Source organism: Dasypus novemcinctus, chromosome 4, assembly GCF_030445035.2.
Source record: "Dasypus novemcinctus isolate mDasNov1 chromosome 4, mDasNov1.1.hap2, whole genome shotgun sequence".
Lineage (NCBI taxonomy): Eukaryota > Metazoa > Chordata > Mammalia > Cingulata > Dasypodidae > Dasypus > Dasypus novemcinctus.
This window is the reverse complement of record NC_080676.1, coordinates 87,152,408-87,178,058: the sequence shown is the minus strand read 5'-3', so window position 1 is coordinate 87,178,058 and position 25,651 is coordinate 87,152,408. Positions and strand designations below refer to the sequence as shown.

Sequence of the window (25,651 nt, the reverse complement as noted above, 5' to 3'; positions counted from 1 at the left end):
CCCTTCGGTATTTGGTATGGGATAGCTTTGACAATGTCCCTGACATTTGTCTGGCAGGGCCACCAGTGCCAAATATAAGTAGGGACTCTACCTCCCCTTTACTCACCTCAATACTTTCTTACCATTAGGGTTTGCCAGTACTGTAACTGAGCCCTCAAAAATAATGGCCTAGCATTGGAAGCGTTTAACTCTAGGCTTGATAATCATCCATACTTTATTATTTTCTTTACTTTTACTACAACAGGGTGGGAGAATGTTCTTTTATTCTCCCTGGCACACAGTAGGTGTTCAATAATTATAGGTTGAATAAACAAATATTAGAAACAAACAAACCAAAAAAAAACCAAAACAAATATTCAATTCACTGCATGACTCACTTAGGAAGGAGTTTCTTTATGGTGTGGGAGAGTACATTTTGCATTTTGACGAACTAGAATGGAAGAGTTAGAATAAGTATTGTCTAATGTATTAATATTTCATTTGGTGAAAGGAGGCATGTATAGAGCATTAGAATATTTTAAAAGCAAAGCAATTATTTCATTCTAGTCAGTTATAATTGCCACATCAAACTGGCTATTGTCATACCTGTTACAAAGTCATTAGAAATTATCCCTGTAGGAAAAGTTGAAACAGGGTGAGATGGCTCAGGGCAGGCTCTCAGGTAGCCTAGGAGGTTACATATGCTCCACATTGTATCTTTCTCTTGTTATTTCTTTATATTCTTAAAGAAAAATCAGCCTGTTGGATCTTCACACAGTTTGAACATTCAAACAGGTGTTCATTTGTGTTAAGGCTGAGCTACCGAATTATTGTCATAAACAGTACCAAAATGAGTCTTGTTTCCAACCAAAGAGGATGAGCAGACTTGGTCTTCATAATTAGTCATAATCAGGAAGCAGTGTACTCTAAGGATGTTGACTGGTTATACTGACCTTTTTAAAATTTTTTATTTCTTTTTAAGATAGGCAAGGGAGTAAAGAGTTTATTAAGAAACAAGAAAATGAGAAAAGTACACGGTCCAAGGCATGGACCACAGGCACACTGCAGGGTGAGTTGTGCCTATATTGGTTTTTAAAAAACATTTGTAACAAGGTGAACTGGACACTGGAACCCACCTGGAAGGTTTTAAATGCCAGGAATTTCATCTGGATCTCACAGTGACTCTGGTTAAAGCTATTATCTCATTCATACCTCCTTATCCTGCCTACACTTCATCAGTTGAATGAAGCAAGATTGCATAATATTACTATGGTATTCACAAAGTAGGTCCATTAAATATTTGAGTGGAGGAATGAATGATCTAATTTATTCACCAGATACCTGGAAACTAAAGTTAAAGCATCATTTCTTCATTTAAAATTCCATAGACAGATGTTTATAAGCTTTGGCAGAAAAGTGATAGTACTCTAAAACAATGTTGTCACCATTTATCGCAGGTACATTCTAGGCCCCTTCTTAAATCCTTAATTTGCATTATTTCATTTATACCTATAAACGAGGCATTGTTATTCTCATTTTACAGAGGAAGAAACTGAAACAGAGTGGTTGGGTAACCAGCTCGTGATCATATTCTCAGGAAACTGCAGAGCTGGGACTCAGCCCCCAGGGCGCTCGGCTTCAAGGCCTGGGCTCAGAAACTCTGGTCTAGAATGTCACAGGGAAGCGGCCTTACAGAAAGAGAGCTGGGCAGTTTCAGAGCACTGGATGACATCACTTCAAATCCTGAGGGGACTAAGATGAAAAGAGGAGGATGTAACAAAGGTAACTTGTGCTTTTGTGTAACTTTTACCTGATACTATGAACACATATCCCCCAAATTGTAGTAGGTAATGTAGTAGTCTCTCCCCTAGCTCCTACTCAGAAGATTAGTGTTCAGAATTTGTGAAAAATGTGATTCCCTAGAAATGACAAGCAGGGAAGGAGCTTTTGGTGGAAGCAAGTTTGACCTCTCTCTTTCCCTCCACAACTTCTTTCTTACCCCAGATCTGGTAGGTCCACAGTGCAAGGCATTTGCACTGTTGTCTGTATCTCTGTTGACGGTTAATTTTTTAAGTCTTCCATTTGTTATTATCTTTAATGATTTGGAGGGGGTCTCTAAAGGCTGGAGGGGATGTTAATGTTATATTAACCATGCGTGTGTGTGTGTGTGTGTGTGTAAAGACCATTAATAACAAGTGTTAACATCTAATTTCCCAAGTCCCACCCCAGAAAAGAGAAGCCAAGCTGTGCTGTCTTTATTTTACCATCCCAATCCCAGGGGTAAGAGGAAGAAAAAAGTGAAGAGTTTTTATTTTCTAGCCCCACAGAAAGTGATTAATCTGAGGCTTTCAGATGCCAAGTTCTGTACTTGGAGTTGTAAGTTGTAAGGTATCCCCAGAATGATGGAGATTACAGTTCTCTCGACCATGGAAACTTGGAATCGATGATATGATTTAGAGAAATTAAGAGATAGGACATTTTTTTCACACCTAGGTGCTGTGAAGTAAAATTCATACCACTACTTATATTTAGGGATATTTTGTTTATAGAGTTTTTCAAACAGATTGTCCAATTGGAGTTTTACCATTTATACCACGGAGCTTGTCTGTTTCAGGCATGTGTCTAAATAGTGACAATCTTTTTAAGATGATAATGTACAATTTATATACCTGGATCTCTTGCCAATTTATAAAGTATTATTATTATTATTGCTATTATTAATTTGTTTCCTGTAAGGATCTTATGGTGTAGGGAGGGATTATTACCTTCCACTTTGATGAAAAAGTAAAGCTTCAGAGAGATCATGGAACTTTCTGAAAGTTATAGGCTTGGTGGCAGATGTAGGTTTTAGGATTCCAGGTTCTGGAATGGATCTACCACTGGATACGATGGGAACTTGGGAGCCAAGAATGGACCTTCTAGGCTGATATCAAAAGGGTAGATTGGAGGTGGGAGTAGCACAGATGTCCCTGTGTGGCCTTCTGTATGTGGAAGATAACAGCTTTTTTATTACTTATTTTTAAATTTATAATTTACATACAGTGAAATGTACAGATACTAGGTATACAGTTTGATCAGTTTTGACAAATGCAGATGCTCACGTAACCTAAATCCAATCAAGGTATTAGCATTTCCAACACTTCCAAACAGTTCCATCACTTCATGCCCCTTCTCAGTCAGTAGTCCTTCCCTCTCCTGCCACATCACCTTGGTTCTGATTTCTATCCCACAGATTGGGAGAACTGGTTTAAGATGGTCCTGTTTGGGCCACTTCCGGGAAGGGTCAGACTGACAGCAGTGACTGTCCTCCCTCTTTTGGCTGCCATGGTAAACCTGGAAGCAGATCACATACACACTACTTGTCTGGCCTGCCAGCTCACGTCCCTGCATAGACGCAGAGTGTCTGTGACCACTGCTCCCATCTGCAACTGCCGGGCACTAGTGACATGTAAGCAGCCAAAGTTCTTGTTGGTTTGCACATAACATACCCCTGGAATCGGAGGGTAGACTCTCCCCTGCACGCATAGTACCATTAGGTCTGGGAAGGAGGAGCCATGCCCTAAAGACCATTAACCCACATCCCCTTCTTCAAGGGCAGCCACTGTTGCTCCCATTTATTAGAGGTGGCCCTGGTGATTCTGTCTAGGTGACCTGCATGCAGGGAGCACCTTTCAGAAAAACAAAAAAACAAAACAAAAAAACCAGCTTTGGGAAATCAGACAGTAGCCAAAAGATGGCAAAGTAAGTGACTGAACTCATTCAGGGGGCACTTCTAAGGAGAAAGGCCTGGCTGCCCAGGGCCGTACCTGTGCCCGAGCCCATGTCTAGCAAGGGAAATTCTTTCAGAGGGTGCACCTAATCAGATGGTCGACCCTCTCACCTCTGTCCCCCTGCCAATTCTTGCCAATTCCTTGAAAAGACATCTCTTGTCCCCTTCCTTTCTTGAGTGAGTCTGCTTTGGACTTGGAACAAGAACTGGCCCACCCGCTTTCCTATCCTAGGCTGAGCTCATACCCTGACCTGCTTAGGAAAAGGTGCCAGGAGAGGCTAGAGTATGACACGCTCCTAATTGGGAGCTGAGTAGCAGGAGAGAGCCATTTCTTTGGACAGTGTCCACTACTCACTCTTCTTGGTTATGCCAGTGCAGTGCAGAGATGGGGACCAGCTCACCTTCACGTTCCTTGTCATGAGGGAGAGAATGGATCCAGACAATAATTTGTTTTCATTTGTGATTGCTTGTCTTTTGTCTCCAGTTGGCAAGCTTAAATGGAGCTAGCATTCTGGCAGCCACAGCAGGGAGCCATTACCTTTTCATAAACGCATGGGGAAATGAGGCATCAACAGGTATGGGGTATAACAGCACAGGCAGGGCACAGGGATTTCATGGCTGAAAAAAATAAATGTTCTGGATTTTTCCATTCTCCTTGCCAATGGATAGTTGCCCAGTTGCTCCTCTTTTTTCCCCGTCTTATTCAAAACTGTACAAATTTAAATAACTCCATCTCACCTAGACAAAACACATAAAAGGAGAAGGCAGTCAATCAAGATTCTGCTCGATTAATGTCTTGGGAGAAAGCTAACATGGGTCTTGAGGGATGAAAATAAATGGCCCTGAGCCTGGAGTGTGGTTATAAAACTGACCTTGTCACTGCGTAAGCGGGTAAGGCAATGGAGGGAATTAGATCTCTGGTTCCAGTGTGATTACAATTGTACCTTTAACAGGACATGGCGATGTTTTTTGGCATTCAATTATGTTTTGCTATGCATGTGTGCATACACTCACACACGCAGAGCTAGAATTGAAATCATCTCAAGTGAGAATTCTTGTGATGCATTTAAGAGGCCTGCCTTTGACAGGTTGCTACCTAGTTATGGACTAAAATCTCACCAGGCACCCCCATAGCTTATCGCCTGTCATTTCAAAACAAAGACATCCTGCTTCCCCTTTCTGTGTCACATCTCATCGACTCATTCTCAGCAGACTCTAGCTTTCATTACAAGCTCGGTGCCACCTCCTTGACTTTCATCAGATGAAAACTTGAAAAAAGCAAAGAAAGAAAAACAACAACAACCCATTCTATGTTTTGACTTGGACACTAGGTGTTATTCTCTCAGTCCAGCCTGAAAGAAAAAAGCCCACCCCACGAGGGGGCAGGCCTGCTTTCCTGTCTTGCTCCACCACACAGCCTCTGAAGTGTGTGAAGAAGAGAGGAAGAGACAATTAACACTCAGCACCAATCTGCATTTCCTTTTTAGCTGCCATTTACACGCTGCTCAGGTTTTGAAAACCAGCATTTCATGCTACTCCCTAGAGAGCCAGCACCAGCTTCAGCAGGATCCATCTGCACAGCAGTCACATTGCTGAAATCTTCAGCCAACCCAGAATTCATTTATTTATTTTTTGGAAAGAAAAAAAGAGGGAGAGGAGAGGGAGAGTGAGTGAGTGAGCAATCGAGCTGAATGGAAAGAACAGGTGAGGATCCAGTCATATTTAGTGCACACGCTTGACCAAACCCTGCGCCGATCTAGGTGGGGGTGAGCTGGTGGAGTTTTTCTTTGATCATCTTCTAGATTAATCTGAGCAGCGAGTGAATGAGCAAGAGCTGCACGGCAATAGGGGATGACAGGCTGTGAGGTTTGAGGCAGGAAGGACACACTCGATAAGTGACGGCGCTGGCTCATCTGCCAGCGTGTCAGCACGCTCCTGCTGGGGGAGCGGCCGGGAGAGAGGCCGGGACTGGGAAGTCACTGCTAGCGTGGGACAAGCTACATGATGCTTCTGGAGGAAGGAAATGTGTGTTATCAACTCCTCAGGTCTGGCCAGCTTGCTCTATTTCCTCCAGCCCCCAAAAGGTTGAGAATTGAAGCATAATAGCTTCGATAACCTTTGCTATTTTATCATTATTATTTTTTAAACTGAATTCGTTACCACAGGGGGTCACAGAGTCAATGGTCACAGCTGGGTTTTAAAAAGGGGATGAGTCATTTTGTGATTGGTAAAACAGACTCAGGCTGAGATGAGGGCAATCACATTTCCTGCGCTGAGGCATCGGTTGATCACTACAGGGGTCAGAAAGAAGTGTTTTTCTCATGCAAGTTCTGGCAGGATTGTCTAGGTGAATGCAAAAAGATGGTTAGCCTTTTTTTTTTTTTCCATTAAGAGACAGCAGGCCTGGAAAGCCTATTCTTACTTCAATAGATCAATGATGCTCTGATTTGCCTCGTTCTGTCTGCTCAAGATGACAGCTGTGATGAAGGGGTGCCACAGACACACTTATCAAATAAGCAGTGCAAGAATCTTTGCACAGGCGCAGATTCCGTTATCCCTGAGCAGGCACGGGTGTGCTCAGGCCCACACCTTAGGCAGGGGAGGAAGTGGGGTGAGCCTGTGCCAGCTGGAAGAGAAATCGGCAGTGTACTAGTTTCCTAAACCTGCTGTATAAATGCACCACAACCTGGGTGGTGTAGAACATCAGAAGTTAATTTTCTTGTGGTTTTGGAGGCTAGAAGTCTGAGCTCCAGGTGTCGGCAGGGCCACGCTGCCCCAAGCCTGTACGGGAGAATCTCTTTGCCCCCTCCGGCTTCTGGTGGTTGCCAGCAATCTGTGGCTTATAGAGGTTCCACTCTGATCTCTGCCTCGGTCTTCACACGGCTATCTCCTGTGTGTCTGTCTGTCCCTGTGTCCAAAGTTCCCTCTTCTTGTAAGGATACCTGTCATATTGGCCTCATCTTAATTAATCATATCTTCGAAGACACTATTTGCAAAAACAAAACAAAAGACTATTTGCAAATAAGGCCACATTCCATAGGACTGGGAGTTAGGAGCCAAACATATCTTCTTGGGAACACAATTCAATCCAAACAAGTGAGTTAAAAAAAAATACAAAAATAAAAGAACCCACTCATAAACAGCCCTTAGTCATCTATGGATGAAGTTATATGTCTTGTTAAATTATGTCCTTGCAGGGTACAGGGGTGTTTTGAAGCTCTCACAGTAACACAGATGTGTAACTTGAGTTTTTCAGCCCACCAAAGAGGGGGCAAAAATAAGGTTATGATAATAGTTTTAATTTATCTGGCTCTGCTCTTACTAGGTGGGATTGTCAACACTTCAAATTTTTCTCAAATAGTTCTTGGACTCCCTGGTGGGAGGGATATTCCTCTTCTACTGTTCAAACTCAATGCCACTGGAGTCAGACTGCATGAGTTCAGATCCCAAACTCATTCATTCATTCAAAATATATTTAAAAGGCATGCCCATTATGAATGCAACACTATTCTGGATGCTGGGGAAAGAGCAAGCCAAGCTCTCATGTAATTTAGGTTCCAGTGGAGAGAGACAAATATAAAGAAATTGCATAAATGCAATGGAGAAAAATACATTAGGGTGGGGGTTAGGGAGAAGGGGGATGAAGGTAGTGGTGGTTCAATGTTAGATCAACTAGGCAGGGAGGGACTCACTTATATGGTAATACTTTAGTAGAGACTAGAAGAGACTAACCCTCTTGGGAAAAGAATCCAGGAAGAGAGACCAGCAAGTGCAAAGACACTGGGGCAGGGAGGTCAGCAAGGAGGTCAACTGAGTATGTGAGTCTAGAGGTCAAAGGAAAGGGCTAGGCTGGAGCTGTCATCCGAGGAATGATCATAGCTTGAGAAGGGAAAAGATCTGAAGACTGAAACCGCCGCAGAGCCCAACATTTAAATGTTGAGGGAGATGAGGAGGGACCAGCAGAGGAGACTGAGAAGATCAGCTGGTGAGAGAGTGGTGTCTTAGAAGCCAAGGGAAGAACACATTTTAAGAAAGATGTAAGTACCTGAGTCAAATACAGCTGGCAGTTCAAGTTAGAATGAGCATTTACCATTAGATTTAGGAATGGGTGGTCATTGGTGACCTTGACAAGACCTAGTTCAGCAGAAGGGAAGGGACAAAAGCCTGCTTGTGATGTATTCAAGAAAAGGTGAAAGGAGAAAAATTGGAGAGAATGAGAAATGAGAACCATTTTAAGGAGTATTGCTGTGAAGGAGAACAGAAATGGAGCTATAGTTTTAGAAGTGGGGGTCAAAGGATTTTTTTTTTAATGGGAGAAATAACATCATGTTCATATGCTGACTCAATAGAGGAGAAAAATTGATGGTGTGGAAAAAGGTGAGGGTGATTCTAATGCAATGTCCTTGGGTAGGCATGAGGGGGCGGATCTAGTGTAAAGGAAGGGCTTGGTTTTAGATAGGAGTTGGACAGTTTTGTCCATAGCAACAGGAAGGAGGGTGAAGTGCATGGGTTTAAATGCAGAAAGATGAGCTGATGTGATGGTAGGTACTGGTCTTAGTTTGCCAGGGCTAATGTAACAAGGTACCAAAGACGAATTGGTTTAAACAACAGAAATTTATTGTCTCGCAGTTCTGGAGGCTAGACATCTGAAATCACGGGGCTGGCAGTGCCATGCTTCTTCCTAAAGGGATGAATCCATTCCATGCCTCTCTTCTGGCTTCTTGATGCAGCATAACTCAATCTGCCTCCATCACGGGGCTGTCTCTCCCTGCCGCTCTTACTATTGTGTGCAACTTTCCTCTGCTAATAAGAATATCAGGCACATTGGATTAAGGGCGCATCCTAATCCAGCATGGCCTCATCTTAATTAATAACATCTCCAAGATCCTGTTTCCAAATGGATTGCATTTATGGGAGCAGGGGATAGGACTTGAACATATTTTTTGGGGGAGACACCTTTCAATCCATAATAGAGCTTGAGCATATTATTTTCCAATTGCTTCAATTTTTTCAGTGAAATAGAAAACAAAGGGATCAACTAAGAGTGAGGAGAAGGAAAAGGAGAAGGTGTTGGAGTTTGAAGAAAGAGAGGAAGATGTGAAATAGTCATCTTGGAAAGTGAGTAAGCAAGGGAAATGTAGTTTTGCTGCCAGGCAGCCCTAAATGGGGAAGGGGGACTTGAGGTCTGTGACAATGACTTTACAGTGAGATCAACCATTATGGTTATTTTCTTAGTCATGTTTCATTGCGAAGGGCAGGCATAGAGCAGGTGGAGAGCTGGCTGTAACTGGGATTAGGGTTTTGTGGTGAGTAAGATGAAAGGAAAAAGGGTTGAGGCAGTTGAAAGTGTATGAGGGAGTAATACAATATTGGATGGTGGCATCTAAGGGGGATGAAGAGGGAAGGAAGTAATGAAGGGGCTGGGGGTTAATAAAAGGGTGGTGTTCTCCAAGAATTGTCAGAGTTAGGATACCAGAAGGTAAATGGAAAGAGAGGAGGCGGTGGTCAGAGAGGGAGATGTTGAAGTGGAGGGTGCAGCTGAAGTCACAGTTGTTGGCGAGGACTAGGTGGGAGCATGAACATGGGATAGTTAGCTGAGGTATGGGAGAAGCAAAATCATTGGAGTAGAGGAGTGAAAACATTGCTGCCAGCACCTCCTTGCCAGGCCATTGCACTCCCAGAGCTGCCCCTCCTGTTGTATTTTACACAGGTGGTGCTCCCTGGAGGCCAGCTCCATGGAGTCTATTGGTTCTTGAAAGCACAAGAGTTACAATAGAAGTAGCTATGGAAAGGGTCCAACTAAACAAAGCTTTAGGGAATGAGTGGGAGAGTTGCAGAGGTCTGTAGATGATGGTATTAAGTTTTGGGCTTTAAGTTTGGGATTTTTAGGGAAGAGGGTGGGGTGCAATGGTTTAGAAGTGGAAAGAAACAGAGGAGGCACTACTCATCCCCTGGCCCCGGATCGGGGTGGGGAGGGATGGGGGCTGCAGCAGATTCCATTTGAGCAGGTTGCAGGGACTTTGTTATATGACTCTGGGAAAATTATTTCATTGCTTTTTGTCTCAGTTCCCCCAATGGAAAATAGAGATAATAATTGTACCTCCCACACAGGGTCATTCTGAAGATTTAACTAGATAATGTACTTAATGTGCTTATCATAGTACCTGGCCCCGACTGAGTTTTTTCTTTTTTTTAATTTAAATAATTGAAGCACTCTTATTAGCTGCCTGGGTCACAAAGCCCCAATATTTTTGAAGGGAGCTTCTCAAAGAGGGTGAGGCACAGGGCTGAGATGAGGAAGATGCTGACTTGGCCATGAGAGTGGTGGTTCTGAAGGGAGGAGGGTGAGGAAAGCAGACCTGCAGCCAAGACAGAGCAATTAAATATGTAGAGGGCTGAGAGGCTTGACAGAAGAAAATGGGAGTAAAACTTGTTTCTAATCAGAGCCACAGTGAGCATTGCCTGGAGGCTCTATTGGTAATTGATGTGCCTCAGACAATAATTAGAAACAATTTCTGGGGACTTAGAGGGTAGAGTCATCTATTGATATTATTTACCATGGAGAGTAGTATCTGGTGTGAAAATGGATGTTATTGTTTCCTGAGAACACATTAGAAGGTGACTTCATGGTGAATAGATTTTTCAAGATATTTGACATTCACTGACTTTCTCTTTATATCTTCTTAGTCACAGAGGCCATTACCGTAACAACACTACCTGGATTTATCTCCATTAATGGCAGAAGACATGTGAGAGATAAATCCTCCCTGTGTGGGTTCCCAGCTCACAAATTTAGCAGCTTTGCATCCACGAGCTGCTGAGACACTGAGGGATTCTGGGAGTGTGGTAGGCCCAGGGCACAGCTTCAGCCTCCTCTCCATTTAAGAGTGACTCACCCACAAAGGCCGAGGGACTGGATTAACAGGAATAGTGTTGCCTTTTTCTATTGTGAGCTTGATTTTATGTCACTTAGGATTAAGTGAGATAATGTACACAAAGTGCTTAGCACAGAGCTTGGTGCAGAAAGTATTGAAGGATTATTTTCTTGGGTTCTTCTGGTAAGGTTTGGGGTTCCGTATTTGATATACTCTAAGCCCTGGATGTGGAGGCAGTGGTGGTGGAGAATTGATGGCATTATTGGATATGGAGCTAGTGGGCTGCATCACCCTTGGGAGGCTCAAGATTCAGTGGCTGCTATTTTCCTTGAGTTGGCCTGTCTTTGGGCATAGGCCTGGCAGCAAGATGTCAACTGGCAGTTTACTGGCAAGGATACTGCATAAGGGTTTGAGGTCAAAGCTTTATAGATTAGACAGTATGCATTTGACTTCTCCCCCTCTGCATTGGAAGCCATTGGTAGCCAAAGTGGCTCAGAGAAGGAGGCATGGAGTGGGACATCTATAATTTTAACCTAACCTCCAAGCTAAAGGGCCAAGGGGAGTTCTGACAGCTCACCCCTGTGTGCCAGCCCAGTGCACCAGGATGGGAATCCATATAAATGGCTGGTTGAGGCCTAAACCCTACAGATGGTTCTCAAAAGGGGCGCTATTGGCATTTTGGGAGGGACAAGTCTTCAATGGATGGGACTGTTTCAAGCAGTGCAAGATATTTAGCATCTCAGGCCCCAGCCCACTGAAAGTCAGTAGAGCCTCCCACTTTCTAGACACTGTGATAATTAAAAGGGTCCCCATACATTAACCTCCCAAGACTGAGAATCAATGTAAGTGACAACATGCCTGGAATGTCCTCAGTGCAAACATACCTCAGTGCAAATATGCCCCACACCAGGGGCCTGGTCAGCCAATTGTCCAGGATACATGCCCACCCCAGTTCTTGAATGGGGAGGCTGGCAGATTGCAAGCTCCTGAGGCTGAACAAGTATTCAAAGATTGTGGATCCTGGCCTTCCCCTCCTTAGAGATGTGTCCATCTCTGTAAGGACTCTATTATTCATACACTCTCCAGTATAAGGGACCAAGTTCAATACACACCACCAGCAAGAGAGATTTACTCTGAAGCAAATGAAGCTTAATATTCAGGGCCTCTTCCAAGCCTCATTAAGACAGTTGATAGAATCCCCAAATTTGAAACAATCCTAAAATTTTACATGGCATTGCCAAACAATGCCTCATTTGAGTAGCTTGGCCATGGAATAATATTAAGAATCACTATGAATTATTACAAGTCTGTGTGTTCCTGATACTATATACCAGGTGCTTTCAACAGTCCTGTGAGGTTGTTTTCCTAACTTTATAACTGAGGAAATTTGAGGTACAGAAAAGTTCGATGGTTTGCCTAAGATCACACAAGCATCAGGGTTGTACTGGATAGTTTCATGTGTCAATTCAGTTAGGCTTGTACCCAGTTCTTAGCTCAAACACTAATTCAGGAGTGGCTCTGAAGGTATTTTGTAGATATGGCTATCCTATACAATGAGTTGATTTTAAGGAGATTACCCTTGATAATGTGGGCAGGCCTCATTCAATAAGTTGTAAGGCCATGGGAATAAAAACTGAGGTGTCACAGAAAAGAAGAAGTTCTACTCCAAGAGTGCAGCATTAAAGATTGTGGGAAGAGAAAGAGTAGGGAGCTCCAGGACTGAGGAAAATACAGAGAAAGAACTAGAAAATATCCGGGAAACAATGAATGAGCAATATGAGAGTCTGAGTAAAGAGATCGAAATTTTAAAAAGGAAACCAAAAAGAACTACTGGTGTTGAAGAACACAATAACTGAAAAAAAAAAAAAAAAAAAAAAAAAAGCCCAGTAGGGTTTCAAGAGCAGATTGAAGCAAGCAGAAGAAAGAACCAATAAACTTGAACTCACGACACTAGAAAAGAATCAGGCTGAGAAGAAAAAAGAAATATTAAGAGCCTAGACACTTCTGGGGCACCATCAAGTGCACCAATATATGCATGTGGGAGTCCCAGAAGGGAAAGAGAGAGAGGGGCAGAAGGAATATTCAAAGAAATAAAGACAGAGAACTTCCCAAACGTAGCAAAAGACTTGAGTATGCACATCCAAGAAGCCCAGAGAACACCAACCAGGATAAACTTCAAGAAAAATATACCCTGTAATTTATTGATCATGCTATTGAATGCAAAGCAGAGGACAAGGAGAGAGTTCTGAAAGCTACAAGAGAAAAGCAACATGTTATGTACAAGGGAATCCAAATTAGATTGAGTACCGATTTCTCATCACAAACCAGGAAGGCAAGAAGGCAGTGAGTTGAAACAATTAAAGTGCTGAAAGAAAACAAATGCCAGCTAAGAATTTTATAGACAGTGATATAAAAAATGAGGGAGAGAATAAGACATTCTTAGATAAACAAAAAGCTGAGGAAGTTCATCACCATTTGACCTGCCTACAAGCAATGCTAATGGGAATTCTTCAGACTGAAAGGATAGGACACTAGAAACTGTTTCAGAGTGGCATAAAAAAACAAAGGCCTGGGGTAAAGGTAACCATTTGGGTAATTATAAATGCCAGTATTATTGTAATGAATTGTTTGGTATGGAACTACACTTTTTTTTTTACTTCCTACAACTGCTAAAATGCAAATACATAAAAAGTAATGAAAAATCAGTCTATGATTTTGGACATACAATGTGCAAAGATATAAGTGGTAACAAGTACAAAAAATGGTGAGGGGACAAAGGGATATAGGAAAAGTATATGTGTATGCTATGGAAGTTAAGTTGGACTCAAAACAAATACAATTGTTGTATATTAAGGATGTTAAATTTTAACCCCATGGTAACCACAAGGAATGTAGATGAAAAATATATCCAGAGAAAATGAGAAGGGACCTAATATGGTACAAAGTCAAATAAATAAAAAAGTAGGGACAAAAATCTATAAGACTAACAAATGCTAAAATAGCAAAATGGCAAAAGAAAGTCCTATGTTATCAGTAATTATTTGAAATGTAAATGGATTGAACTTTTCAGTCAAAAGGCAGAGATGGGGAGAATGGATAAAAAAAGCATGACGGGGAGTGGATGTGGCTCAAGCAATTGGGTTCCCGTCTGTCATATAGGAGGTCCAGCGTTCAATACCCAGGGCCTCCTGGTGAAGGCAATCTGGCCTGTGTGGCGAGCTGGCCCACGTGGAGTGCTACCCCATGCAGGAGTGTTGACCCATGAGGAGACCTGATGTAGCAAGATGATGCAACGAAAAGAGACACAGAGGAAAGACAATAAGACACCAAGCAGACCAGGGAGCTGAAGTGGCTCAAGAGAATGATCACCTCTCTCCCACTCTGGAAGGTCCCAGGATCGGTTCCTGGAGCTGCCTAATGAGAACACAAGCAGACACAGAACACACAGTGAATGGACACAGAGAGCAGACAATGGAGGGAGGGGAAGAGAAATAAATAAATCTTAAAAAAAAAAACTATGACCCAATACTGTCTGAAAGAGACTCACCTTAAATTCAAAGATACAAGTAGGCTGAGAGTGAAAGGTTGGAAAATTATAGACCATGCAAGTAGTAACCAGAAGAGAGCTGGGGTGGCTATACTAATATTGGACAAAATAGACTTTAAATCAAAAACAGTTATGAGGGACAATGATGGTCATTATATACTGAAAAAGGGGACAATCCAACATGAAGATGTAACAATCATAAATACATTTGCACCTAGCATCAGAGCTCCAAAATATATGAAGAAAATACTGACAGATAGGAAGGGAGAAATTGGTGGTTCTACGTTAATAGTAGGAGACTTTAATACACCACACTCAATAACGGATAGAACAGCTAGTCAGAAGAATAATAAGGAAGTGCAAGACTTGAATGATACTTTAAATAAATTAGGTCTAACACATATATAGTAGAGTTCACCCAAGAAAAACAGAATACATATTCTTTTCAAGTGCGCTAGATCTTTCTCCAAGATAGACCATATATTGGGTCACAAAACAAATCTCAAAAAATTAAAAAATATTGAAGTCATACAATGTTAATTCTCTGACCACAATGGAAAGAAGCTAGAAATAAATAACAGAGGGAAAAATGGACAATTCACAAGTATGTGGAAATTAAAGAACAAACTCTCAAGCAACCAATGGTTAAAGAGAAAATCAGAGGTGAAATTAGGAAATATCTTGAGGCAAATGAGAATTAAAACACAACATACCAAAATTTTTGGGATGTAGTTAAGGCAATGCTGAGAGGGAAATTTATAGCTCTAAATGCTTATATTAAAAAAGAAGAAATATGTCAAATCAGAGACCCAACCTCAAAACTGGAAGAACTAGAAAAAGAAGAGCAAACTGAACCCAAAGTGAACAGTAGAAAGGAAATAACAAAGATTAGAGTACAGATAAGTGAAATAGAAAAAAAAGTAGAGAGAATCAACAAAAACAAGAGCTGGTTCTTTGAAATGATCAATAAACCTGACTAACCTTTATCTAGACTGACAGCAAAAAAAGAGGGTAAAATAACTAAAATCAGAAAAGAAAAGGATGTCAATACTACTAACTGAAATAAAGAAGACTATTGCCAATAAATTAGATAACCTAGATGAAATGGACAGATTCTTAGAAACACACAGAATACCTACACTGAGTGAAGAAGAAATAGAAGATCTCAACAAACCAATTACTAGTAAAGAGATTGAGTCAGTAATCAAAAGTCTCCCAACAAAGGAGAGCCCATGACTAGAAGGTTTTATGGAAGAATTCTACCAAATATTCCAAGAGCACTTAACTCCACTTCTGCTGAAACTCTTCCAAAAAATTGAAGAGGAGGGAATACTCCCTAGTTCATTTTATAAGGTCAGATCACCCTCATTCCAAAACCAGATAAAGATTATCACAAGAAAACTATAGACCAATATATCTTATGTATATACATGCAAACATCCTCAAAGAAACACTAGCAAACTGAATCCAATAGCATATTAAAAGAACTATACATCATGATTATACATCATGATGATGTGGGATTTATCTCTGGTATGCAAGGGTGGTTCAACATAAGAAAATCAATTAAAGTAATACACCATATTAACAAAATGAAGGGGAAAAAAATCTGATCATCTCAATTGATGCAGAAAAGGCATATGACGAAATTCAGCACTCCTTCATGCTAAAAACTCTGAGAACACTGGGAATAGAAGGAAACTTCCACAACATGATAAATGGATAATATGGGAATCCCCAAACTAATGTCCTACTTAATGGTGAAAGACTGAAAGCTTCTCTTCTAAGATCAGGGATAAGACAAAGATGTCCACTAAAACCACTATTATTCAACATTATGCTGGAAGTTTTTGCCAGACTAATTAGGCAAGTAAAAGAAATAAAAGGCATCCTAGTTGGAAAGAAAGAAGTAAAACTTTCCTTATTTGTAGATGATATGATCCTGTAAACAGAAAATCCTGAAAATATCCATTGCAAAACTAGAGTCAATAAATGGATTCAGCATTTTGGCAGGGTACAAATCAACAGCCCCAAATCAGTAATGTTTCTGTACATAAGCAATGAACAATCAGAAGAAGAAATCAAGAAAAAAAAATCCCACTCACAATAGCAACTAACATAACCAATCTAATCAAGAATGTAAAAGACTTGTACACAGAAGACTACAAAACAATGCTAAAAGAAATCAAAGAAGACCTAAATAAAAGGAAGGATACTCCATGTTCATGTATTGGAAAACTAAATATTGTTACAACGTCAATACTACCCAAAGCAATAGATTCAATGCAATTCCAATCAAAATTCCAACAACCTTTTGATAAATCATCAAATTTATATGGAAGGGTAAGGGGCCCCGAATAGCTCAATCCATCTTGAAAAAGAAGAATGAAGTTGGAGGGCCCACACTTCCCGATCTTAAAACTTATTACAATGTCATGGTAATCAAAACAGCGTGGTTCTTGCACAGGTAAATACGTATAGACCAGTGGAATTGAACTGAGAGTTCAGAAATCAACCCTCACATTTATGGTCAACTGATTTTTTTTTAAGATTTATTTTATTTATTTATTTCCCCCACACTCATTGTGCTCACTGTCTGCTCTCTGCGTCTATTTGTTGTGTGCTTGTTTTCTATTTTTGGAGGCACCAGTAACTGTACTCAGGACCTCCCATATAGGAGGAGGCACCCAATGGCTTGAACCACCTACTGCTTGTTGTGTCTCTTATTGTGTTTTCTTCTTGTGGCTTTTATTGTGTCATCTTGTGTGTCATCTTGTTGCATCACCTCACCATGCCAGCTCATCATGTGTCAGCTTGTGGTCTTGTTCGTCTTCTTTAGAAGGCACCGGGAACTGAACTCAGAACCTCCCATGTGGTAGACGGGTGCCAACTACTTGAGCCATAACCACTTCCCCAACTGATTTTTCCCCCTTCCCCTACCCCTCCCCTGCCCTGCTGTTTTTGCTGTCTGTGTCCATTCACTGAGTGATCTTCTGTACCTATTTCTCTTTTTGAATTCTCTTTTTGTCTTTCTGCTCTAGGATTCACCGGAATTTGATCCTGGGACCTCTGATGTGAAGAGAGGTTCCTCGTCAATTGCACTACCTCAGTTCCTGGTCTCTGCTGTGCTTTACCTTGACTCTCCCCTTCATCTCTTTTTTGTTACGTCATCATCTTACTGCATGGCTTACTTGCGTGGGCACTGATTCACCATGCAGGCACCCATGTGGGCACTCAGCTCACCACATGGGCACTCGGCTTGCCACACAGGTACTGTCTTGCTGCGTGGGCACTGGTGCACCACATGGGCACTCATGTGGGCACTTGGCTCGCCATGCAGGCACTCACATGGGTACTCAGCTCACCGTGCAGGCAATAGGCTCGCTGTCTGAGCACTTGGCTTGCCACATGGGCACTCACATGGGCACTCAGCTCACCATGTGGGCACTTGGCTCACTGTGTGGACACCCACATAGGCACATGGCTCACCACATGGGCACTAGGCTTACCACATGGGCACTTGGCTCACCACACAGGCACGCTGTCTCTTCTTTTTCACCAGGAGGTCCCAGGGATCGAGCCTGGGTCCTCCCATATGGTAGGCGGAGGCCTTATCATTTGAGCCACATCTGCTTTCCCCCAACTGATTTTTAACAGGGTGAAAAGACAACTCAATTGGGAAAGAAAGAATAGTTTCTTCAACATACGTTGCTGGGAAAACTGGATCTCCATTTGAATAAAGAAGGAGGACCCCTACCTGACACTATATACAAAATCAACTCAAAATGAATCAAATATCTAAATATAAGAGCTAGAACTATCAAATTCCTAAAAGAGAACATAAAGAAGCATCTTCAGGACCATGTGTTAGGCAATGGTTTCTTAGACTTTACACCCAAAGCACAAGAAACAAGAGAAAAAAATAGATAAATGGGACCTTGTCAAAATTAAAAAAACTTTTGTGCCTCAAAGGACTTCATCATGAAACTAAAATGACCACCTACACAATGGGAGAAAATATATGGAAACCACATTCCTGATAAAGGTTTAATATCCAGAATATATAAAGAAATTCTTCAATTTAACAACAAAAAGACAAACAACTCAATTAGAAAATAGGCAAAAGACTTGAATAGACATCTCTCCAAAGAAGATACACAAATGGTCAGAATCCACATGAAAAGATGCTTAACATCATTAGTCATCAGAGAAATGCAAATTAAAACCACAATAAGATACCATTTCACACCCATTAGAATGGTTCCTATTTAAAAAATGGAAAATAACAAGTGTTGGAGAGGATGTGGAGAAACAGGAACACTGATTTATTGCTGGTGGCAATGTAAAATGGTGTAAGGACTGTGGAAGACAGCTTGGCGGTTCCTCAGAAAGCTAAGTACAGAACTACTATATGATCCAGCAATCCCACCATTAGGTATATCCCCCAAAGAATTGAAAGCAGGGACTCAAACATATAATCGGTGCTTTTGGTGGAATTATTCACAATTTATTCAATTGATGAATGAATAAATAAAATACAACAGAATATTATTCAGCTATAAAAAGGAATAAATTCTGATACATGGAACAACATGGATGAACCTTGAAGATATCATGTTGCGTGAAATAAGCCAGACACAAAAGGACAAGTGTTGTACGATCTCACTGATTTGAAACAATTAGACTAAGCAAACTCGTAGAGTCAGAGTCTAGAATATAGGTTACCAGGGGTCAGGGTGAGGATAAGGAAAGGGAAGTACAGGGTTCCTATTTGGAATGATGGAAATGTTTTGGTAATGGATAGTGGTGGTAGCACAACATTGTGAATACAATTAACAGCAATGAAATAGATATCTGAATATGGTATATATGGTAACCATAAAAATTGAAACAAAATCCAGGGAACTACATTGCACAATGAACCCTAAATTAAACTACGGACTTTATTTAATGGCACAGTTACAGAAATGTGCCATCATTAATTGTGACAAATGTTCCACAGCAAAGCAAGGTGTTGGTGGGGTGGTGGTATAAGGGAATCCTGTATTTTTTTAAAGATTTATTTATTTTTATTTAATTCCACCCCCCCACCCCCACCCCGCCCCGGTTCTCTGTGTCTATTTGCTGCATCTTGTTTCTTTGTCCGCTTCTGTTGCTGTCAGAGGCACAGGAAGTGCGGGCAGCGCCATTCCTGGGCAGGCTGCACTTCTTTCGCGCTGGGCGGCTTTCCTTACGGGTGCACTCCTTGCGCGTGGGGCTCCCCTACGCGGAGACACCCCTGCATGGCAGGGCACTCGGGCACTCCCTGTGCGCATCAGCACTGCGCATGGCCAGCTCCACACGAATCAAGGAGGCCCGGGGTTTGAACCGCGGACCTCCCTTGTGGTAGGCGGATACCCTAACCACTGGGCCAAGTCCGTTTCCTGGGAATCCTGTATTTTGTGCATGATTCTTCTGTAAACCCACAACTTTTCTAATGAAGGAAAAAAGATTGGAGCATTAACTCCTTCCTGAGTTTCCTGCTGGCCTGCCCTGCTGATTTCATACTTGGTAGCGCCCACAAAATTGAGAGAGCCAATTCCTTGAAACAAATATATGCACGTAAATCCTGTTGATTATGTTTCTTTGGAGAACCCTGACTGATGCAAGGCTTAAGAGGTAGGATTTGAAGGCAATGTTTCTGATTCTGAGGCCCCACTTGCTCTCTATCAGTTACACTGCCTCTAGGCAGGGGCAGTAATTAATAGAAGGAGAGGCTGGGTCACGCATGTAAAAGTGTCTGTGGTTGTCTAACAAGCGGGGCATTCTGGGCTGGCCTGATATCAGAGGGTGAGGCAGGAGAGCAGGTCCGCAAAGAGATGGACATTTGGCCCACTGGGCAGGGAGTGTGAGCTGGGTAGGTGGGAAATCCCTGGGGGGCAGCGGTCAGGAAGGAGGTTGAAGAGTCTTGCCCAGGAAGTGTCAAGGGGTCTGTTTTTCAACCTCAGCTCAATGTGGAAGTTACTCTTTCTGCAAAAGAGGAGTGACACTCCCCGTGCCCCGCCTCTTGATGATTAGAAAATGCAGAGCACTGGGATCACAAGATCTGGAGCAGAGGTGCAGGGCCAGGCAAATGGTCTGAAAAATCAGAGCAAGCCATTAAGGAGAGCTGTTGGTAAAAAATTGATATTTGAAGTGTATTTTAAACAAGTACAGGTATTGAGAAAGTAGGTTTTTAGAAAATAAAGTCAAGTCACATATGCAAGAAAGACACAGCCCAGGCAAGTGGGCGAATGTGGGTGAGAGCTGTGCAAAGCAGAGAGAGAAAGGACATTACAGGAGGAGGACTTCAGATGGGCCAAAAAGAGACACATTGTCTTGTCCACAACAAGAGGTGTTTCTCTAGTTTCTTAGTGGGGAAGAGTTTAAAATTTACATGAGAATCCTTTTTACTTCACTATATAGTCTCATTTACAATTATGCTCTAATAAGTGATGTGTAACTACCATTACTTAATGTAGATTCATATTAGCAGTTTTTTTTTAACACCATGAAGTAAAGAGTTAAAGATACCCTACATTATTTGACAATTAGCAAAATGAAAAAAGCAACACCACGATTCACTTGTTACAATGTATCTTATAGAACTATTAGGGTAGGTACATAAATATATGTGGACAAGCATATTGATTACATTACTGGTTGAATAAATTTTGATTCAGCAGACTGTACTACCATGCAATCATTTAAAAAGGTTTGAATAGATGTTATATAAAGTGAAAAAAGCAATGTGCAAAAAATGTGTACAAAACCATCTTATAAACACTGTGTGTTTGTATATGCCTACACATATTTGTGTAAATATTAAAGAAAAAAAATGTCTGGAAGGACAGTGGCTGCCTCTGAGAACAGAAGTTAGAAATAAAAAGAAGGCATTTTGACTTTTTACTTTGTATCCTGACTGAAAAGATAGAAATGGTGGGATTACAGGAGAGTTTTATTTTACTTTTTGTGATTTTTCTATGTTTTTTTCAAATTTCCTATAACAAACCTGCATTGCTTTTATAATAAAACTTCCTTTCTGCCTGGAAGACAGCGTGGTGCAGGAGCTGAATAATATTCTGTGGTGGGGCTGGTGGGTGGATGACTTCAATCCTTTGTGCTGCCTTTTCCTCATTTGTAACAGGGAGATAATAGCAGAATGTGCCCCATGGAATTGCTGGGAGGATTAAATGGGACCTTCTGTGTAAGGGTTTTGGTCAGGGCTTAGGAAAAGGTGCCCGTGATTACTGGAAGTGAACCTCCTGACAGGAAAGATCAAGCTCGGGGCACAGGAGATGCTGAACAAGGGGCTGTTTTCCTGACTTCCTCTGAGATGGGAAGGAAAAGAGCCACCTGGAGGCAGAAACGTGCCGACGGGGGGAGGAGTGTGGTGGTGGGAGTCATCCTCTCTGGTAGAGCAGGCACTAGAGTCAGAGGAGCAAGGTCCAGAATGACGCTGGTGTTTGGTTCCTGCCCACCTTTCTTGTGGTCCACGAAGTCCAATCATCTCTCCTGCAGACCTCCCTCTCGCTGATTTCCTGGAAACAAAGTCTGCATGTGTCACCAGAGGCCGGCACTCACTCCAGTCCCACTGGAAGGCAGGGACAAAAGGATTCCTCCCTTACCCCCGCGATCAGCCGATCAGCCGTGCCCTTAGCAAATCTAGCCGGGCCGTCCTGTCACCAAGCCTTTCCTCAGCTTTCTCCCTTACGAGTCTTAGACCAATGGCCAGACACCAGGGACTGGGTTCTGCCCACAAAAGAAATTGGTTTCTCAGAATTTAGTTTGGCTCCAGAGCTGTGGTCTCTGAAAATGACTACTGGCACCACTTGTGATTCCTTTTGAGATAAATCATAAACCAGACAGTCCAGCATGTTTGGCAGTCACCGTGGCCAATTCAGATCCCAGCATGTTTAGGCCCTTTGACTTGACTGATTAGTGTAACGGAAAGGACCCAAGTAACTGAAAATGGTTAGTTGGTGGCCCCCTAAAGACAACTACACACTGAAAGCAAACCAAAGGTTGTGGAAGCTCCATCTCTTAGAGCAGCCATTCCCCTTGCTAGGTTAAACCATGGCTGTGCCAGTCTGCCTCCCGAAATCCCTTACTGCTGTGAAAATTCAGGTGCAGATACACATGCGTTATCACCACCCAAGAACCTGCAGGTCTGATCCAAGCTTTACAGCCAATATAATTTCCTACCAATTTCCCTTCCCCATGTCTCTGCCCTCTGCCCCCTGTCCTGGAACTTACAGCTATCAAGGAAAATTGCTTATCTCTGTCACTTAAGATGGGTTTACCTTTCCAAGCTAGCTCATGCTTTTGTGCAGCATGACTCATTTCAATCTATTCTGAAAAGACCCAATTCAACATAATCTCCATAATTCCAGAACCTTCTATGCAGAGTTAATTATGTCCATCTTGGTCCTTCCTAATACTTTGTTCTTACCTGATGTATTAGTCAGCCAAAGGGGTACTGATGCAAAGTACCAGAACTCTGTTGGCTTTTATAAAGGGTATTTATTTGGGGTAGAAGCTTACAGTTATCAGGCCATAAAGCATGAGTTAACTTCCCTCACCAAAGTCTGTTGCCACATGTTGGAGCAAGATGGCTGCTGACATTCAGCCTCCCTCTTCCTCTTAAGGCTCCATGGTCCCAGCTGTTTCTAAATCAGCTGTAGGCTGGGATAAGTCTCATCTCTCTCCTGGGGCTTGTTCCTCTCTGGGTTTAGCTGCTCTCTTCTCTCCACAAGGTCAGCTGTAGACTATCAGGCTCTCTCTCTTCCCAGTGCCTCTGCCATGTCTATGCAGCCACCTCTATTCCTCTCTGTTCTTCTCCTGTGTATTTATTTCCCAGGGCTCCAGCATCAAAAACTCCAACTCTCTCCTCTGCTGTGCTGTTTTTCCTCTGTGAGTCCCCACCCCAGGGGACTGATGGCCGAATCAAAGCCTTAATCATAATTTAATCAAGTAAAAGTGAAACCTCTGAATCCAATACAATCTAATATGCCCAGAAGAACAGACCAGTTTACAAACATAGTCCACTATCTATTTTTGGAATTCATAAATAATACCAAACTGCTATATCTGATTTTTTCTTGTCCATGGTATGTTATATCATTAATGAGTAGTTCTCAAACTTCAGTGAGGCATAGGAATTTAAAAACAGCAGCAACAATGTTTTATTGAACACCTGATGATACGCAGGCCTAGGATTGGGAAAACAGTGGGCTACCAAATAGATAGGGTCCCATCTCTCATGTTTCTTAAATAACTGTGTCCTCTCCCTCAAATGGGTCACTTGATTTAGTATGTCTGCCATGGGGTGTGGGAACCAGCATGGATGATTTAGTAACAACCCTAAGCAATTCTGACTGAGGTGGTCTGAGATATTCTTTTTGTATAATGAAGTGTTAGAATTTTAACTTGTATGAATTTAGTGAATATTTTCACCCAACCCACAAGTCATTTGTATATTGCTGTAACATAAATTTGAGCTTGGCATGTGAGAGCCAGTCATTCAGCTAGTGAATGAACCTAACTAAGTCTGCAGGACCCCGCATCTCAATGAAGGTGTGGCTCTCTAGCAGTCTTGAATAAATGGTGTGGCACTTCCTAAACTAGAGTCATACATACGTAACTGTTTGCTTACCGCAGGGTTTCTCAGAGCTCACAATAAGTAATGTGCAGTATACTCCACAAGGAGCCTATTGTACAGAATATTTCCTGTTTCAAGAGGTTGGTGTGGGAAAAATATGGCTTTTGAGCTAAAAGGCCTGAATTTAATCCTAACTCTGTACTTATCAGCTAGCTTTGTACTTATTAGCTATGTACTTTGAACATGTTTCAGGTTTCTCACCTCATCTCATGTCTAATTAATGCTTGCCCTTTCTAACTCAAAGGGCTATAGGAACACTCAGGTGACTTAAGAACATGTAAGTACTTTATAAACTGTGAAGTTCTTAGCAGACATTACTTCTGCAATCCATGGGAAAATGTGCTAAGTGCAGAAGTTGCAGAATAAAGGAAATACTATTGGGCAACAGAAGAGTGAGAAATTAATTTTGACTGGGATAATTAATTTATAGCTAGCAGTTGAATGAAATGCCAAAAGCAAACAAATACACACAGGTGTTCAGGATTGTTTTTCTGACACCATTTGCTATTCATTTGTGTGTTGCTTGCTATGAGTGGGTACTTAGGTGTAACTGTGGAGATCTGTGAATGCCAATCTTCAAGACAAGGAACTGCCAAGGAGGACTTTGATATGCCCCAAGAATTTTATTTTGGATTTCAGAAACCTACTTATAATTATACCTTAATAGACAATATTGAGATAAGTTTGGTATCCAGCCCAAGAAAATCATAACCTGGGGAAAGACTTTGCTTTATAAAATTTTGATATTTCTCAGAGGAAGCCTGAATTTATGCAATTTTTGTATGATTTATCAATTCCAGAATAGCCTTATTTGTCCAAGCAGTGGACATGGCAATTCTCTCTTTCTCTGTAGCAGTGTTTTGGTGTTTGGCTAAGTCAGAGTAGTTGGGAAAGATCCTGGGATTTGAGTGGAAATACCACATTTACATCAGGCATATATGTATTCATTACCAAATTCTAGAACTATCTGTTGAGCACCTACTACATACCAAGCACAGTATTAAGCACTTGGAAGTCAATACTCCATAAAATAGACTCTGTTTTCACCTTCATGTAGATAAGTTATATGGGAGTTATAGAAAAGTGCACAGGTTATTAGATACAGAGTGATAAATCATACATTGCAGTGTATACAGCAAGGGCTCTTAACCTTTTTTGTTCCATGGACCCTTTTGCCAGTGAGATGAAAAAAAACCACGGACCCCTTACTAAGTCTACAGTATGCTGTGTATTATTTAATAAATATATCACACCCACACCAACATATCCCCATAGGATTTTTTTTTTTTTTTTTTGTATTTCATTTCATGCTCATGGAGCCTGTCTTAAGAACCCCTGGTATACAGGGGGCTGTGGGGCATGTAGAGGGGTATCTATTTACATTTGAAGTGATTGGTAAGGGTAGCTTAAGACTTTGCTTCATGGGTCAAGAAGTAGGAGTAATGAGGAGTTCCTTGGGAGAATCCATAAGCTGACTCGTGGGACAAACAAGGGAGGAAGTGCATAGTCAGTAACCTGGGAATGCAAAAAAGGCAATTAGGGCCAGCGAGTTAGACTGGCCTCTGGGTGATCTGACAGGGTTGCCAAAGGGTGGACATGGGTTCGGCCTGTGACATGGTGTCTTAAGGGTGCTGTTCAGAGATGAAATGCTCACAAATGAGACATGACCTGGGCCTGGAACAAGGCCTCCAGGTAAGATTGGAAGAGTTTATACCTAGTGCCCCAGAGGCTTACAGTTCACTCTTTGGGCCTTGTGGCTTCAGCTCCATACAACAGAAACCACCCTAGTTAATTTAAACAGA

The 25,651-nt window shown here is 41.8% G+C and overlaps 1 long non-coding RNA gene across 1 annotated transcript in view; it reads left to right on the top strand.

Moving 5' to 3' along the window:
* The first annotated feature begins 1,535 nt into the window (after positions 1 to 1,535).
* Positions 1,536 to 25,651, top strand: part of LOC131278341 (uncharacterized) — a 31,836-nt gene continuing 7,720 nt past the window's right edge. Inside the window, exon 1 of the long non-coding RNA XR_009185687.1 lies at positions 1,536 to 1,761. This is a non-coding gene — a long non-coding RNA (uncharacterized lncRNA). The remainder of the gene's footprint in view (positions 1,762 to 25,651) is intronic.